General features: G+C 39.7%; 1 protein-coding gene across 2 annotated transcripts in view; it reads right to left on the bottom strand.

Annotated features, from left to right (window-relative positions):
- Positions 1–17674, bottom strand: part of LOC107091891 (plexin-A2-like) — a 252833-nt gene extending 235159 nt beyond the window's left edge. The window contains exon 1 of one of the 2 annotated variants that reach the window (XM_015386090.1): positions 17154–17674. The gene's annotated coding sequence lies outside the window, so the exon portion shown is untranslated. The remainder of the gene's footprint in view (positions 1–17153) is intronic. The other variant, XM_015386101.1, reaches the window with a different exon arrangement.
- Between the last annotated feature and the right edge of the window lie 590 nt (positions 17675–18264).

Below are 18264 nucleotides of genomic sequence, written 5' to 3'. Positions count from 1 at the left end.
CAGATTCTCTGCAAATGTGGGATCAGAGCCCCAAGACAGAGGCTGTCTGTGGAAATCCACAGATGAATGACAGTAGATAGGGAAATGTAGTTTATATAATTTGTTGTGCTTATAGGTACACACTCTAGAGAGTAAAACTGACATTTATGAGTTAATTTCTAAAAATATATTTTACGTTTCTCTCTTCTTATCAGGGAGGGCGGTGCCCCAGCGCCCCCTATGGGCCGGCCGCCACTGCTCTCTCCATGTTCTGCCGCTGTATGCCAACACCTCAGTTCTACTGAGAAGCACGAGGTGAGAGCAGAGAGGTGAACGGCGTGACCGAGCTGAATTCACCACTGACTGCTTCCCCGCCCTTCACAGCGAGGTTTGCATAGGGATACTATGTAAATCCACCGCCCTTGCTGAGAACACTGCGTTTGGTCTGAATGCACCTTAAGAACTTATATTTGCTTTAAAATTACTTATTTTGACCTTAACCTCTTAAGTTAAGTTTGGTATTCTAAACAAAGTTTCACCAATTATTCCTTTGCAGCTTTTTCATATCTCTTCCTTTGATGCTTTAAATTATTTTTAACATTTGGAGTTCAGAATTAATACGATTCCAACTGAAATGGAAAAGTTGTAAAATGATGACATCCTGTATGCCCTTTAAAGTGAAGGAAGAGGGGGGAAGCATTAAAATATATGAACAGAAAGCAGTATTTAATGAAAAAAAAATGTAATTCAAGAACATTCCCATGCTTGGTCAGTACGAGCTATGCCAAACCAAGGAATTCCTCTGTGGCAGTTTCTTCCTCATATTAACTTTTTCTTAGACCACACACACAGATGATGGAGCTGAGCAAGCCACACTGTGGCTCGACCGCTTTAACAGAGATCCCTGGGCTTAAGCGAAGCAGCAAAAGGAGGTTCCTACAAGCAGGCCAGTCCCTATGCATCATTCTGAGGGATGTAACTGAGATGTTACTGCTAATCAATGTTCAGCATGTTTTGGCAGAGGGTATGGCTATGACGTCAGAGGCTGCAAAAAAACCCCAGTGGCTGGCAGTCTGAGGATTTCTTTCTATCAAAAAGTGCTTTCGTTTCTCAATAAGGGGGAGTGGGAGCAAAAACATGAAACAGGGTACTTGGCAGGCAATCTCTCAGCCAAACTAAACAGCCCTGCTGCTGTTGCTACTCCTATTCGCTACAAACTGCATCAGCAATGGTGAAAACATATAATCACACTCCAGCAAAAAACTGCAATAACAGGAAGACAGAAAAAAAAGATTAAATCGACATATTTGTTACCCTTGAGAAAATGTAACCAAGAGGGGGAAAAGCCCCATTCAGCATTTCATCAGCAGCATAAATAGGAGCAGCTGGGGCACACCAACATGCTGAAGAGGGCTAATTAGGACACTTTATGGTTGGTTTACAGTTGTTTCTGAAAGGGTAAGACGGACCAGGAGTGAGTGAGACCACTTTCATTCCATTCTTCTTGGGAACACTTCAAACCAACGTTATATACTGTATGTCCTGTGAGATTATCAAAGGGTGGCGAGGGAGTGAGTGAGCCATTTCCCAGCCTTTGGTTTTCTTTACTCAATCTGGTCCAAACAATGTCACTTAGTTATTCCTCTCTGTGCCACATAGAACCTTTAACTTCCATGAAAACAGATTTGCCTTCCTGTTCCGACCCTCCCTTCCAGCTTCCTCTCCTCTTCCTGTATGACTCATTATAATAAGTAAAAAAAATCCCAGAGCTCGCTTTTTCTTTTCGTTTTTCTTCCCCCATTTTACAGCAAGAGGCTGGGAATTTTTTTAAGCATTTAAAGAAAACTCTTTGCAGTTTGATAAATCAAGTATTACATTCACTGAGATTATATTACACTAAAGTTTTATACTAGAAAAGAGTCCCATTAATCAGCTGCTTCTCTTGAAGAAAACAATCAAAAACAAATCTTAATCGAACTGTTGCTAAAGTGTTTAAGCATTTAATCATTTGTTGTGCCAGTGCCATTATCTTCATATTTATTTTATTCCATTTCTGTGCAGCCCAAGAAGACTTTGGAAACTGTTTTTTTTTTCAGTTTTCTGATGTGTTGGAGTTTTGTCTGCAGAAAATAAGTGAAATTGAGTGGTTATCACCCACCAGGAAGCATCCAGCTTGACAGTGTCGTTGTTGCCACTGATTTGTCCATTCAGTAATCATTCTGTGTGAGGCTGAAAACAATAATTTCTGCTCAAAACTGAGACAAAATGGCTCTTTTAGGAGCTAATCTGCACAGTGACAGCAACTGTTTTCTAATTTAGCTTACAGGGTCGCAGTGATGTGCGCCTTTCTTCTGCGTTGAAAGAAAACATCTAATATTTTGTGGCAATTTAATATTCTGTAGTGTTAAAGGTAATATTTCATCATAACTTTAAAAGATATGTGGTGTATGGAGTCAGGTCCATGCCCACACTCCAGCTTCAAGCCCTCACTGTTAAAAGTGAGGCTCAGAATAACAGCATAGATTGAAGTCACTGGTTTAGATCACATGCAACTTGCACCTGAATTATGCTTCACAGGTCATACTGTGCTTGGACAAGAAAAGTCACAGTTTTGACTTCCCATTAATCAGTTCTTCACAACAGGAATTTCCTGTGGCAGTCTCTTTGCAATCAAATGCACACATCATCCTGCTCTTGTTTTATCTACCTACAGCATCTAACTGACATAAATTATCAGTGACAGTTTTTTTGTCTCTTGTGTCTCTCATGAAAGACAGGTATCTGTTACGTTGGATTTCAAATGGATTAAATCATACATCTAAACCATGAAAACATTCACAGGTTGTAATTTGCTTACTTTTATCCATAAACCTTAAGAGAAAACGTCCTTTATTACCAGAAGCAACTCATAAATCACACCATATTTTTATACACCTCTTCTTTTGGTACAATTTCAAAGAAACCACTTTATTCAAACTTTTGTCTGCAATCTTCTTTGCTTTCCCTTTTCCTCATTTGTTGCGTCAAGCAGGAGCATTCAAAGACAGGTGGGGTTGTTTACCTTGACATAGAGCTACTGCACATGTTCAGTGCCTCAGGGACCCAGGCAAACACGCACACACACGCTGCATTCAAGCTTTTCAGACTTTAAGCCGTTGTAGCAGCTAATGCTTTGTACAACACAACCCACAAACGCTGTAGCCTTGGCAGAATAAACAAAGCCAAGATGTCCTTTATCGGGTACGTCAAATCTGCACAAAAGGAATCCATGGAAAATTTACATTGTGGTAAGAAGCATTGGGTGCGTTCGCAACAAGACATGCACGAGCATATAGCTACCTTAGCTGCTTTTCCAATTTTCTTTAGGTTTTTTAGGAAGATGGTAAACTGGAAAGAAGGCTGCCGCTTCTCAAAACACAGGTATATTAAAACATTTGCGATAATACAGCAACATCTGAGCCATTTGTCAATCCCCTCTGGCATGCCCCCACCCAGTTCACCGTTTCTCTTCCAACCCCCAAAAACTCACAAAAAATGAAGCTGCAAAAAAGGTTGATGCTGTATCTGTTATTTAGACAAAAAAAAAAACATCCTGTTTGTGAATTTGGTTCAAAAAAGGCCCCAATTACAGGACTAAATAAGACGCAAAAGAAAATGGTTTTAACTGAATGTAATGTTTGCAAAAATAACACCCCAAAAAACATGTTTGGGTTGTAATAACATGCAAACCTATTCACCTCTGTCAGGTGGAGCATAGTTTCTAAGAACTGAGGGGGTGGACTTCTGGCAAGCCATGAGGTTGGTACAAATTACCAAACAGTAAACATGAACCCTACGAGCACAGAGACGCCTTCTGCAATGGAAAAAGAGTTAACAGGCAGGTATTAACAAGTTTTTGCAACATTGGCAATATCTCAAACACGTTTCTTATGCACCATCAGCCTCAATAATAGTTAACGTGTAAGTTAATCCCAAAATGTTGCAGATAAGGAAAAGATGCTCATCCAGTTCTTTGGTACTCAAACTTTCGTGCTTTGCTTTTATGATTTTTCCTTTCACTTCCCTTCCTGTTTTACCTAATGCATCTCTTAAAGCAGGCATATTTAATCAACATCTCCATTCGCATCACTGGAGTTTTAAGCCCTCTGCCGGAAAAAGTCTCAGCTGTCAAAATCTCAATAATTGTTTCTGATCCTCAGATTAATTCCCCCCTTTTAAAGCTCCAGCAATAATGATGCTCTTGACTGACTCTGTAGGTGATGTCAGGAATTTAGATTTTGCTTTGCCCTGCATGATACTGCATCACATCATTTATCCTCTACTAATTATTTCATTTGTACATTTCTAAAAGACACTGCTGTCACATTTCCCAGTTTCATTGGTGATGACAGGGGAAGAATAATTTGTCGGTGTGGGCGAGCTCCCACTGTTCCAATGACTACATACAGTTTTTCGCTTTGATAGCCAAGGCCAGTAGGAAGTAAAAGTGGTGAAACAACAAACAGCTTTAACTATCATAGAGCCAACGAAAAGTATAAAAAATGTATTCTGATCAGTAAAGTCTACAGATGTAACAACCCATCAAGATATAAGACTAAACACAAACATGTTAAAGGACTTGGCAATTTGTGGGGGGCAGCTAATTTTTATTTTTTTACATAATGTTTTATTTTTCAATGTCTAATCTGTTATATTGAAGAACTTGAAATCTTTCCAAAAGAATGAAGCCCATTTTAACTAGTTCATATATTGTGGTTATCATATTTGTCTAATTCTCCGATAGTTCTGATGCCAGAGAACAATGTTCATTTGTAACTTTTGCATTATCATGAATAGAATGTTGCTTCGCATCAATCGCTGGATAAGGATCTTGAGGCGAGTTTGTATGCTCTCTGGTTTCTCACCAGGTACTCTGATGTCCTCTTGCAATCCAAAAACTATTTTAATAGATTAACTCATGTCACTTAATTGCCATTATGTGTGTCTATTGTTATGAGTCTTTGTAGCAGTATTTCCATCCAATTTTAATGCAGTTTTTATAATGTCAAAAAAGATGCAGATTAGATGTGTTTCCATTGACTGCAATGGAATGTCATCACACATCTGGGTTACACTTGGCTGTAATAAACAGAAAGTACAGGTAGCAAGCTAGCGCAGATCATAGATCAGTAATGGAGCGAAGTTTTAATTAATGTGTTGCATTCCGACATGTTGTACTTACTATATTGTGTCAGCTAGTAATGGAGGTGGTGCATGACATTCAGGGATGCTAATAGAGAAGTGTGATTCAAATGCTGGCATTCAGGATGCTAGCCGTGGAAACAGCTGATCAGTTATGTGGTATAAATATTCACTACCTCAGAACTCATTTAACAAATGTGTTTGTATCTGTTATTTAACACATTTATTCTTGTTGGATAAAGCCAAATCTACCTTACACGTTCATAAAACTTTTTGCTATTCAAATGATTCAAATTATGCTGTTTCAACATTTTTCTGGCGGAAACACGTCTCATGTTGTCACGCAATGGATTGGCGATCTGTCCAAGATGTACTCCTGCTTTTTACCCATAGACTGCAAAAGACAGGCTTCAACCCCTCAGAACCCAGAGATACAGTTCAAGTGGTAGATGATAGATGGATGGATGGCTTTACAAAGCTTAAAATGCACTTTAAAGAGATATTCAGTGCAGATACAAGATTCTATTTTCTTGAACAAAATTCCTAATAACTTTGAAACAGACCTTTTTATATAATGAAAGTATAGTGGAGGACTTTCACTAATTTTTTAAAAGACCTGCCCTCTGCAGTTTAAAAAAAAAATGCACATGCATGCGACAGCATGCACGAGCCCATTTCCGCTCTGCTCTGTTGAACAGCTGCTCTTTGCATCACTCAACAAGCTTACTTTCCAAAAGAAAATTTGCAATTTTTCCACTATATCAAACTCACCACCGGTAAGTGAAAATGGGGACGAGCACGTAGGATGGCATTACGTAAACATGCCATCAGAATGATTGACAATTAGGAGGACCACTTATTTTGATGATCCACTCGGAAAAAAGAACATCCTCCACTATACCTTTAAGTACCAAACCAATAGTGTTGCTGACAAATAAGTTCCCATTTAAGTTCCCAACTGCTGAAAACTGAAAATCATCATTAAAAACAGTCTTTGTATAATCAATCTATATGAATTTAACTTAGTGAATTAAATGAAATAATTAAAGGTTTAAATAATAGTGTGATGTATTAAATATTGAAAGTGGTTCCAAACCATTTTGAGGGGCTTGTTATTGTTGTTGGTCTAAATAAGTGCTCTGAGCTATAACCAATTAAAGACCATTTTTAAAGTATCGACACTGCAAGACAACTAAAGAGTAACTCCTTTAGATCATACTTTGTAAGTTAGCTGTCAGGTTTCTAACACTCTCTATGCACAGCTAGCAATGACCATTTTCTGGACCACACTTCACACAAAACTTCCAGAAAGCTTCCAGAATAGCAGCTTTAGAAACAGAATGCAACCTTACTTTTTATGCCAGAATCCCCTCAACTTTATCAAAGCTGGGGTCAAATCAAGCAACTGTACATCCTCACTACTGCAGGCTTACCGACAAGCATAATTTCCTCTTAAATACCTTTCATCCCTGGTTTCTCACTGGCTTCTGTGTGGGCATCAGAGTCATGTATTCATGCATAAACATTAATGTTATCCCAAGGCGGAATTCACTTCCACGGGGCTAGACACAATAAATTACCTTGTGCCAAAGAAAAGAGTCTGGACTTGTATAGCCTGGCATCAGTGGCTTCAGACAAAACCTTTTATTTTTTTTAATGGCCCAGCAGACATCATTCCTGAAGCAGAGCTTTGCATTACACAGTAATTAAAAATGCATTAATATTAACAAAAACTGTTAACAATCTTACTTGAAATAAATAAATACACACAAAGTATCACCTCTGTTCTGTCTTAAGTTAAACAGGGGTGATTTACTTGATGATTTGACCATCTTTCTGTTATAAAACCTGTTCTTGCTGCAGGAGGCAAGTGTCATCAAATATATTACAGGCATACAGAGCCTGAATGTGTAACACTGCTAACATTTATTGTTCTCTGGGCATTATTTTGCAATATGCATATCACAAACAGTAATACTGCAATAACAATAAATTGGGAAGCCTTACCCAGAGAGCTTTAATAGTCTGATGTAATTCCAACTAAGAAAATACAGACATGTTTTTAAAATCATGATTGCAGTTTTGAAAAAAGAATCTGACTTATTCAGTGTAAATGTTTGACTTTTAGCCGTCGTTGACACTTTGGGGAAACAAGATTCTGCAATGAGCCCCATTCCATGTTATAAAGCTTTAGACGTTTCATGGTCTTTCATCATCAATTAAGCCCTCTTTACTTTGCGTTACAACAGTGGAAAAAAGTTAATCAAGAGGATGTGTGTGCACAAGAGAGACCGAACAAGATACTGTAGCAAAGAAAGGAGGGAGAAAGCTATTCCAGATAGAGTTCTCTGTCTGACTTCAAACTGATGAATTTAGAGGACCTTGTTTCCTCTTTTCCTTTTCTCCAATCTCCTATAGTTTAAAGCAAGGGGTGAGTTAAAGCTCCTGCTTCACAACGAGAGAAGATTTTCCAACCGATAAGGTGATGGCTGACTAAAACACAGTAGCAATGAAGCAAAGAAAAAGGTATGGGTCACACACTGCATAGGGGCAAACTGGATAAAAAAAGTTAAACTGAACAGGGCCTAAAACAACAAAAGTGACAATATTTTCAACTTGTAGCCCCTAACTGTCCAGATAAACCAAAAAAGAAGGCAAGGAGAAGATTAGGTGGAAGAGCAGAGAAGAGCCCCATGATTACTGTGGAGAAGCACGGAAACATAACTCAGGTTATAGGATCTGCTGACAGCAAACTATCAATTGTGCTGTCCACAAATCTGGCTTTTATGACAGATTGAGATCAAGGATGTCCCACTTTTAGTTAGCCATGAGAAGGAAAAATGGTCTGATAAGAACAAATTTAATCTTTTGTGGCCTGCTAGTAAAGTGGTGTGGCGGTTACCTAGCATTGCACTTCATTCTGAGCCCCCCTATCATGAAAGACAGTATAGTTCAGATCAAGGCATATTCATGTCCTTTAAAAATATCCTGCAATGCGTTTATCACAAAACCTGCAACAACAAAAAAATCTCTATTTCTGTGTGTTTTTGTTCATCTGATAATTCACTGGAAAATCACCAGGTGAGCACTTCACACAGCTGTTGAAAGGCTCCCTTAGGTCATCAAATTTGCTGGTTGTTTCACCTCAACATGGCAGAACTGGATTTTAAGGAGTCAGTTGTGGTGCTTTATTTACTTTTGACACCTGAACAAGTTGCCAGCATCCCTGGGTCCAACAGATCCTCCAGAATTTCAGTCAGTTCAGTTAGGGCTAGAAGAACATTCTAGAGCTCCAAGAGCAGCAGCAGGAATCAGAACAAGAACCGAACCGTATCCTCCACTTTCCGGTATGATTGGAAAAAAAAAGCTTGTCTGCATTGTCCATCTTTACCCTAAATCACATCCACGTCTATTCCCTGAAGGGGTTTCATCACACAAATATAGGCAAAAGTTCAGATTTTTCAACTTCTGCTAATTTTGCAAACATGCAAAAAAGCATGACGTTTGCCTCGCTCTGCCCCTCTAAATAGGAATAACATATAAACCATTCACTCTTTGTGCAAAATTCGGGCTAAGTGCTAACGCACCTTAAGTCATAAGCTGTTTTGCAAATAAATAATTGGCAGACATTTCTTCAGCTAGATTTACAAAGCAGGCAGAATTTTATCTCAAGATTGTTATCGTTGTTAAAGTGCTTCTGACCTCACTATAACTTTGCAGCCTTACAAGAAAAAAAAAACTCAATAAAGCTATGCTTAATTTCTATGTTATCATCACCATCTAAGATATTATCACCATTTGCTTTTTGTTGAAATGCACTGATGGTTGTGATAACAAAAGTGACAAAATGTGAATAAGCTTAAAAGGTGTGACTGCTCATTAAAAGTGCTGTACTGTAAATCCATGAAAATAAACTGACCTGTAAGATTTTGCAATTTTAAGGTTAAGACAAATAAACACAAAAACCATACTAGGCAGTTCTCTAAAGAAAATTACAAAATTCTTCAAATAGCTGAGTGGTAATTGCCATTGTAGGCTTCTTTGATTTGAAAAGGGGTTTTACTCCAAGTGAGCTGTGGTTTACACAGCAGAGCAAAAAAGCTGTTGTTGGCTAGGCTCCTTTATGGTACATGAGTTGACTAGACAAGCAATGTCTTCCCCCCTTTTCAGGGGTAACCATGGTGACAGTGGCGAGCAGGGGCATCCCCACACCAGGGGGCATTATGGGCAACGCAACATAGAGTTGCCCGCTGTGCCAACCTCCGTCTTGTGTACCCAACGCACATGGCCAGTACACAGTCACAGAAAAAAAACAACACATGTGACACACCGTTCAAGTAAGTACAAATGAAAATGGACACAAACACACGCAGCCAAGCACGAAATTCCACACATGCACACTGTCATCTGCTCCTGACAGATGCCCCTTGGCGCTCAACAAAAGCCCCCTCCCACTCTGCCTCTCTCCCGCTCCCTTTTGTTGCTCACTTATTGTTGAATTTCCACCAAACAAAAATGCACATCCTCCCATGACACCAGCAAATTGATTATTTATGGTGCCAAAAGAACTGACTTATAACTGACTTATATTAAAATGGGTGTGAAAGGCAAAAATGCATGAGACAATAGATTAAATCTCTTAAATTAAAAGAAAGCAGAGTGCTCTTTTGTAAAAATTAAAGATTTTTCTCCTCTCCTTTCCCTACTTTTAGTTTCTTATTACCCGCTTATGCTGTGTTGGGCAGATCTTGTAGCAGTTTGAGGACTGAAGGAACACTTTAAAAGGGAATGTAGGATGAGATCAGGAAACAAGCTGCCACCTGACAGTGTCTGGAGAAAAAAAAATACATAGATAAAAAAAACTCACACAAGCCCTCATGGTTTGCAGGAGCGAGAACCCGAGTTGCAGTCAGCATGAAGATCAGTGACAAACAAACAACCAGACTTGTTATTCTGTGGGTCCCCATGCCAGGATTCCTGCCCTTATCACTGGCATTGAGTAATTTTGTTACACATGGTAAATATAGGATGGCTTGTGACAGCAGACATCAGATAAGTGCCTGGGCAGTGAAATGTGGAGATTGGGCTGAATGCCTAAACAGGCTGTTGTGTGAAGGAGAGAGACTGATGATTGTGGCAAGCAAACTAAGGTACTAAAGAATGGCATAGGAGAGGGATTGTGTCCCATGGAAATGTGTCACGAAGGCAATGCTATTAACATCTTAATAAAAGGCTTGCCAGGCCCTGGAGAGCCCTCCTGAGTAGACTGCCTCCTTCTTTCCACACAGGGGCCCTAAAGCCGCTTTTTTGCTGCATATCAACGAGGAAACATTTAGGTTGTGCCAGTCTTGCATTGTGAGGGTGTTAGGCTTCCCCAAGGAGTAGCCTAAATGCCTATCAGTAAACATGCTCCGTTAAATTCCTTTATTCCCCATTTCCCTCCACATTCAGTTACTGTTCATTTTTCCATCTGTTGGATTCAGTAGCCATACAAAAGGCTTTGTTTTAGCAAGCTGGCAGGCCTTTGGGACAGCAGAGTGCACTCTTGGGTTCAGTGCTAACTTGCTGCCATCAACAGATAGAGGAGGATCTGGACCAACCAAAGCAGTACCAAGCAGAGGGAGGACTGTTAACTGTCCTCTGCTGAAGCTTAAAGCTGGCTATTGCCTGTCAGTCCTTGATGACACACAGGATGCTTTCTTCTCCCAGCCTGACAAGGATGATTAAACTATTCCTCCTACTCTGCATTAGACTATTGGTAGTATTGACACATTTATCTTCCTATTGTACCTTCAAGATTTTTGTTGACCGGATGAGGACAGAGATGAAAAAATTCACCCTGGGAAAACCCAAGGCCCGAACAGTAATGGCTACAGAGTTCTTAAGGGCCCATATAAATAATCTGAATTGAGTCCTTTCATACCTATTTATTATAAGCCTGAAGCGTTACATATACCAGAGTTATGGTATAACATCATGCCTAGCTTCAGTGCCAAAGACAATGCATCCGAAAGCAGTGAGTGACTAAAGACCTGTAGCTCTGAGCTACCACAATGTGCATGTCTTTGAGAAGGTGCGTCTGGTGCACCTTAAGGCTCAGCTGGGGGTAGCCAACCATCCGTAGTTGGCACAATAAGTGTGTATGTTGCAGAGGGCCTATTTCTTCGGATTTGATACAATTATCTGCGTCATTTTCTCAAATAATGAACATATACAGTAGTAGCCATTCAAAATTTCCCCACTTTCCTTGATGGGCCCCTTGGCTTGTCCTTGTCTGGCCCCCTACAATTTCTTTTTAAACATCAATCTTTGTACTAAAATATTCTGTCACGATTTGTGGAAATTAAGATCTAAGGAAAATGTTATCTCCTGGTCAGACCCTGTCATTCAGTGAGTGGAGTTAGAGTAAAAAAATATGCACGCCCATGAGAAGGCCAATGGCTAGAAGTTGGAGGGGATTTTGCTGGGAGTCACAGGGGAGTAGGCTGCCATTCAGCTGGCCTTTGACTGGGAAGGGCCATTTGAATTGCTGCTATTGTATGCATCCCTCATCAACTGGATTGTCCCCTGATGGGCAGACCATTTTTGTGAAGTTACGGAACTGTGTGTCTGATAGCTTCATATGCAATACCCTCCAATGAAACTGTGTCATTTCCCTTCCTCTTCACCACCCTTACTGCAGACTTAAAATACTTTTCAAGGTGAGTTCACCTCCAAAGGTACTCAGATAGGGATGGTGCACAGGAATCTACTGGACAACTTTATGAGGTGGTGTGGGGAGAACCAGTTACAGATAAACATAGACGATGATGGCCTATTTTAGGCACACAAAGCTATACCTGCTGCTTTTTTTCATCTAGGTTGGCTATGTTTAACAAGTTACATCATACAAGTGCCTTTGTGTTACAGTAGATTGCAAGCAACAGTGGACTACGAACACTAAGGTGCTTTGCAAAATGAACATGAGTAGATTTTACCTTCTCTGCAAGCTTCTAATATATCTAGTAAGCTGCTCCAAATATTCTAGCAATTTTCAGTGTCTAGTTCAATATTCTTCATAGTATTTTCTGGGGTTGTTGAATAAAGGGAAAATACTCTAACAGATTTTTTAAACTCATAAAATGGCTAAGTCAGTTGTAGGAACTATGCTGGCTCCATTGAAAGAGGTAGTGAGAAATGAAATACGGGTGAGGACCAAAGCCATTCGGTCTCTCACCCACCATAGAGTTCTGTAGGATTAGCCACATCCAAAATCAACTGCAGCCCCCATACAGTATGTTAAGGAATTAAAAAATTAGTCTTGTACATTTTCTTTGTTCAATACAAAACTAACCAAGTGTGTGAAGACAATCGCTTTGCAACACCCTGCCCCTCACCTTTTGCTTTCCTTTTGCTTTGGTAAATTGAAAGACAGTTAGTACACATTTAGCTCAATTTTTATCATGTTTATTTTTTCCCTAACATGGACTCCAGGATTTTTGTGCGTATCATGAAAAAAAAAGAAATGCAGAGTGGCATTGATTCCTGCACTCTGTGCCATGTGCTGCTCATACTGAGCAAGCTCCTACTTAACAATGTAGTGGCCTGTAGTCATCAATTTAAAACAGTTTCAACGATTGGATAAGTCACTGAAGCCTGCACACACAGCTACTCAAGATGATGAAAATGGCTTCGGCAGCATGACAACAACATTAAATGTGGCCCCGTGGTGTTTTTCAAACATCTGTGTGTGAAAATTATCAAAGAGTAAAAATGAAGCACAGATCTTTGGTGTATATGGATTGAAAATACACAGGGTACATCTTAACTAGAGGATTAAAAACCAAATCAGAGACCCTTTGGCACAATTTGGATATATGCTGATAAGATTCTGTTGTGGGAAGCATTACCAGATAACTAACCAGATATGTTTTTGTCACAATTCTAGAAATGCTATACATTTTAGACAATCAAATAAAGTTATTTAAGTCTCACATTGGCCTTAGTACCAAAACCTACATGATATTTGTAAATGTATGCATGATATTTGAATACTATTTTCAGAGTATTTCAAATGGTATGGTATGTTACCATAGGTTACCAAGGTAGTGGTATGTTACCATTACCATTGAGAGGATAAATGTGAGGTATTCACTCAATAAACGAATATCTGCTCATCTAGACTCTGATCAAGAAGTTAAAGATGCAAATCAGCTAAATTAATCTACCAAAATATTTAAAAATTCATCTTTACAATGTGTTAAACCATTTTATCAAGAAAAAAGGTGTAAAAATAGGAATGTTTTTTGCTGTTTAAAAATATTTCAAATGTTTGTGAAGATATTCATGTCAATATCATTATACTGTCAATAGTAAATACTATAATACTATGAGGATTCAATGGTAGCCAGTGCCTAAAGTTGGATTATACATTTAAAATCCCAAAACAGCAAACATCATGGATACCAAAATATATATCTTCTGCTGAAAATAAACAGCACTTGCTTTGTTATCTATACCAGTACATTTAACTTGATAGCTGTGGAACATATTGCAAATATAATGATATTTCAATACGGTGATAATATCATATTGTGACCCAAGTATCGTGCCATGTATTGTATCAGAACACACATCCCAATACTCAACCCTAATGCTGACTGCAACCAAACCTTCAAATTGTAAGAAACCAGCAGACTCCTGCAGCACCAAAATTTCTTCTTTCTCACAATTTTCAAGAAACACACTGATTTAACCCCATCCATGATTTTTTCCCTCTCTTTCTCAATAGGGCTGTGTAATGATACAACAGTGTAAGCACGTCTTTAATCGTATTTACCAAATTCTACAGGGTCAATGTCAAAATTAAGACATAAATCTAGATACAGGATAGGTTTTAGTGACATCCTCCCAATTGCCCTCCAGATAAAACAGAAGACCTGACCTGTGAAAAATGCATCGGAAATATTTGTGACCTGCCTTTTTATGAAAATGAACTGACCGAACATTTTCGAGAGCAGCATTTTTCTGTCTTCCCTCCATTTAATCACTGTCCCCTACAGACCCGATCTGAGTTTATGTGGATTTGCATGTGCTCAAACTCACCAACAAACAACAAGATGTCCATAACAGGGTTAAATGAGCAGAGCGTGTGTGGGTCAAGTAGAGTGAGATCTCAGTTGTGACAGCTGGACAGTTGAGAGGTTCAGATAAACAGCCCACAGAGAACCAAGAGAGGAGGCCAATAGCATTAAAACAAACACTTCGCTATTTGCAGTCTCCAGCAGATAGGGAAAGGAGGACATATATCTATGAGTGGACGAGTCGCTGAACCCACAACAGCTCCATTATGTGCATGTTTGCGTGCATGTGGAAGCAAAAAGACAGTTGGGACGGTGGGGGTCGCTGACAATGATGATGGGGGGGTATCGGGTCTGTGTTCTGAATACCAAACCACTGAACACATTTGCAGCATTCACTCATTAAGAAATAGGTCAAGGATTCTGTTCGCATGCGTAGCAACTTGTCAAAATCTCTCAAGCTGAAGTGTGGCGAGTCTCACTGCCTTGAGGGGGGGAATCCATGGAAGAGCCAGCACTGTATTCTGCCGATGCCAGTGGTGGCAGAGCAGACAGATAATAAGCAACACCTCAAAGTAAAGGCTACTCAATGCAAAGTCAAATTGAGGGTTACAAATGATTATAGCTCATTGCTCTTTATCAACAGAGGACGCTATTGAGCCAGCAGAGTTTGTCCCAGATGCTGATGAATGCTGATGGTAGCAAAGGATTATGACACTCTTCAGAAAGTCTGCAGTCCATTAGGGGAGCACTTGCTCTTACAGCAGTAAAGGTCATTTTTCTAAATGAAGTAACAGCAATTAAAAAGACATTTCGGGGTTAAAACCAGCTCCATCCTGTCTTGACTTAGATCTATCTCAAAATAAATTCATCACTCTGCACTTAAAGCAAGCAAGGCAGCATATTTTCCATCGGGAACTCAGGTGACTCTCAGACTTCACTAAACTACTTCTAGGGACAAACGCTTAACCAGTAATTATAAAGATGTCACAGCTTCTTGAAGCTAGGTCAACTTGGAAAACAAGACCAGTCCAAGTTATTTCTCCGAGAGGTAAACTTCATTGATTTTACTAACCTGTGATGTTGAGGTTCACGAAACTGCAATCTCGGATAAAAAGACTTCAAAGGCACCGCTTAAGAAAAGAGAATTATTTAGAAAGGATAACAAACTGTCTGCTCTCTTTTAAGTCAATTCGTTAAACCTGTCAACAAAAGCACCAAAGCCTAAAATAATAGGTACGTCTGATTTATTGAAGCCTAGTGAGAGTTTATAAGTGAACAACTAAATACAAGCCCAAGACAAAAGAAATTACTCTTTTTCGTAGTACTATTAGACTTGTTGCAAAGCTGAGCTGGTTTGAAAGAGAAAGAGCACACCGAGGCTGCTTCTTCACCATTATTAGATTGGAGTTAATTAGGGGAGCATAATCAGCATGTTATAATCAAACCTATTCTGTGTGCTAGTTTACTCTTCTAAAGACAGCCGTGCGGTACCCCCCCTAGCCTGGCAGTTGCTTTTCAGTGTGGGGTGGGGGGGCACATGACCGTTTCCCTTTGAGATGGATATTAAAATAATTGTGTGCAGGGGTCATGCTTCAGAAGCAACAAAAATGTGATTTTGCCAAGAAAGAACTGGTTTTGATTGCAAGGGCAAAGGGATTAATATGCTACCCATCAGCCACGGCAGATGTAAGTCATTTTCATGCAAATGTGAAGCAATTTTCTACTTAAGACAACATTTATTTTCTTTGGAGTCACTGTCGTGGGCGCTCGCCAGGGCACTGGCAGTCTGACAAAGAATTAAGATTTGTAGGTGCATCGGCTGTACGAGACAGATGAGGTCTGGAGTCAATGTGAAGCTCCAGATGAGACAAAGCCAAAAGTGTAACAACAACGCTCTTCTGATAATGTGAACACGATTAGTCATCCATCAAAGCCAAATTTAGGAAAATATTATAAGTCAGAAAATCATTTAATTTGCAGACACAAGGCTCACTTGTTGCAGGGAAGCGGGTCATAATCAACTACCTCATATAGTTAAAATCCCAGCCAAATGGATTTCTTGGATGTTTTATTTAACTAGAGTCTATGGGTCAGAGTAATTTAAATCCACAATTGTGATAACTGATGGCAGAATATATAGACCTTTTTATTAGGACTGATAGATAAAGCACGTGCCAAAAGAAATTAAGAGTTCAAAAAAACTGAATTCTTATCTGCAAATTAAAAAAAGTTGAAAGTAAATCAAGAGACCTCAACAAAATAATCAGTTTGAGATTTCCACTTTTGCGTCTGTACTCGGTTGAGTTATATAGACATAAAATAATACTGTTGTATTGCTTGGGGAAGAGTTGGGAAAGATACTCTGATTTTCAGTCCCAGCTTTTATGCATCTTGGCATGATCTGTTCCACTGCTGCTGGGTTCAGATGGCCAACCAATCTATACCTGAATAAGAGGAATCAGGTTTTAGATACAACTGAAATAAAAAGAATTGCTTTTATAAATGTAGTGATTTGGGAAGGGGAAAAAACAGAGATGTTACATCATGTTTTTGTACAACTGTAGTATTGTTAGAAATTAGGAAGCCAAACTATAGATATTTAAAATAAAACATAGGTAACAGTGATAACCTATAGTTTACAAACAGAATCTGTACTTTACACCTCTGCTTTAATGGTTTCATACATAATAGGACTATTTGTAATGCACGTTTATTTGTGCGTCAAAGTGTGAGCTGTGGCACCGACACAATGTAAAACAGGCTGCCACCTTATCAAAGCCTGCAGCCTGAGATGATAAATGTCTCTTCCAGGTTGTTTCTCTGCAGTGTCGGAAATGAGCTCTTCTGCGGTGTGGAGAGGGGCTGTTTGTGGCACTCAATGAGGGCAAATAAAATCCCTGTAAAGGCAGATCAACTGAGGTGAGCACTCACCTTCTCAATGTGAACTGGATCTGTTGGTTCCTTCAAGAGAGGACTGATGCGCTGCGCTCACATCCACAGTAAGAATGGGGGGGAAATGATTCCAAATGCGCTCAGTAAAAGGTGTTTGTTTTATGGAAAGCTCAGTGTTAGTAGTCCCGGTCCCTTTAATGCAGGGTAGCCTCTCTGCTGGAAGGACCTGTTAAGCGGTGGCGTCATTCATTCACAGTGGGCACCGAGCAGCTCATTGGGAATGTAGCGCGTAAACTTCAGGCATCAGCATCTGAACTGACCTCCGTTGACTTGAGCGGACCGTGTCAGTGCGGCAGCGGGTGCATTCCTCCGGGCTCCGCAGTCAAACCTTCCTCCGGTGCTGCTCACCGCGCGAGACCTTCAAGCCGCGGTGTGGTTCGCCATCACCCGCCGATGGAAGGAGAAAGGTGTCGGTTCAGAGCCGCAGCGTGGCTTCCTCACAAACCTCTGCCGGACTCACGCGCACAGACTGGCGGCTCCATCAGAGTGCAGCGGTGTGTTGTAGCTGGTGGTGTGTGTGAGTGTGTGTGTGCTGCCATTGGCACAGAGCACCGGTAAACCCAGCCCACTCACACTCCGGCTCATTACAGCGTTAACTGTTTCCGCCCAGAAATACCAGAAATGTGATACATAATTTAGAAAATTATTATATCTGAAATATGAAACCGAACATTGAAGTCAGTTTTGCCAAGCACTTAGCAGTATGTAATTTTAGAAATTTTTAACTTTCGATTTATAAAGTTTTTCCCTTAATTAATCAAAATAATAATAAAAAAAAAACATTGGCTTTACTACTGCAATATTTCAATTCCAGTTTATGCAAGTCTCTTGGTGGATACTTTCAAATTTTTTGCTTGATTTCCTTTAGCCATATCATAAAGATATAATAAGTATTTATATATTAGTTTATATTAGTACAACCAAATCAAAAAGCTGACAGTTCTTACTCTGGACTCAGTCTTCCCAGCAGTCCACAGGTTCTCCTCATCTACATTGTATTAAAACACTGCCATCTATAGGCCAAACTGTGAACATTATCTCCCTCTCTTTCTCTCTCTCTCTCTCTTTCTCTCTCTCTAGCTCTCTCACA

Source organism: Cyprinodon variegatus, unplaced genomic scaffold (genome assembly GCF_000732505.1).
Source record: "Cyprinodon variegatus isolate N-32 unplaced genomic scaffold, C_variegatus-1.0 Scaffold16, whole genome shotgun sequence".
Classification (NCBI taxonomy): domain Eukaryota; kingdom Metazoa; phylum Chordata; class Actinopteri; order Cyprinodontiformes; family Cyprinodontidae; genus Cyprinodon; species Cyprinodon variegatus.
This window is presented reverse-complemented; position numbering and strand designations above follow the sequence as displayed.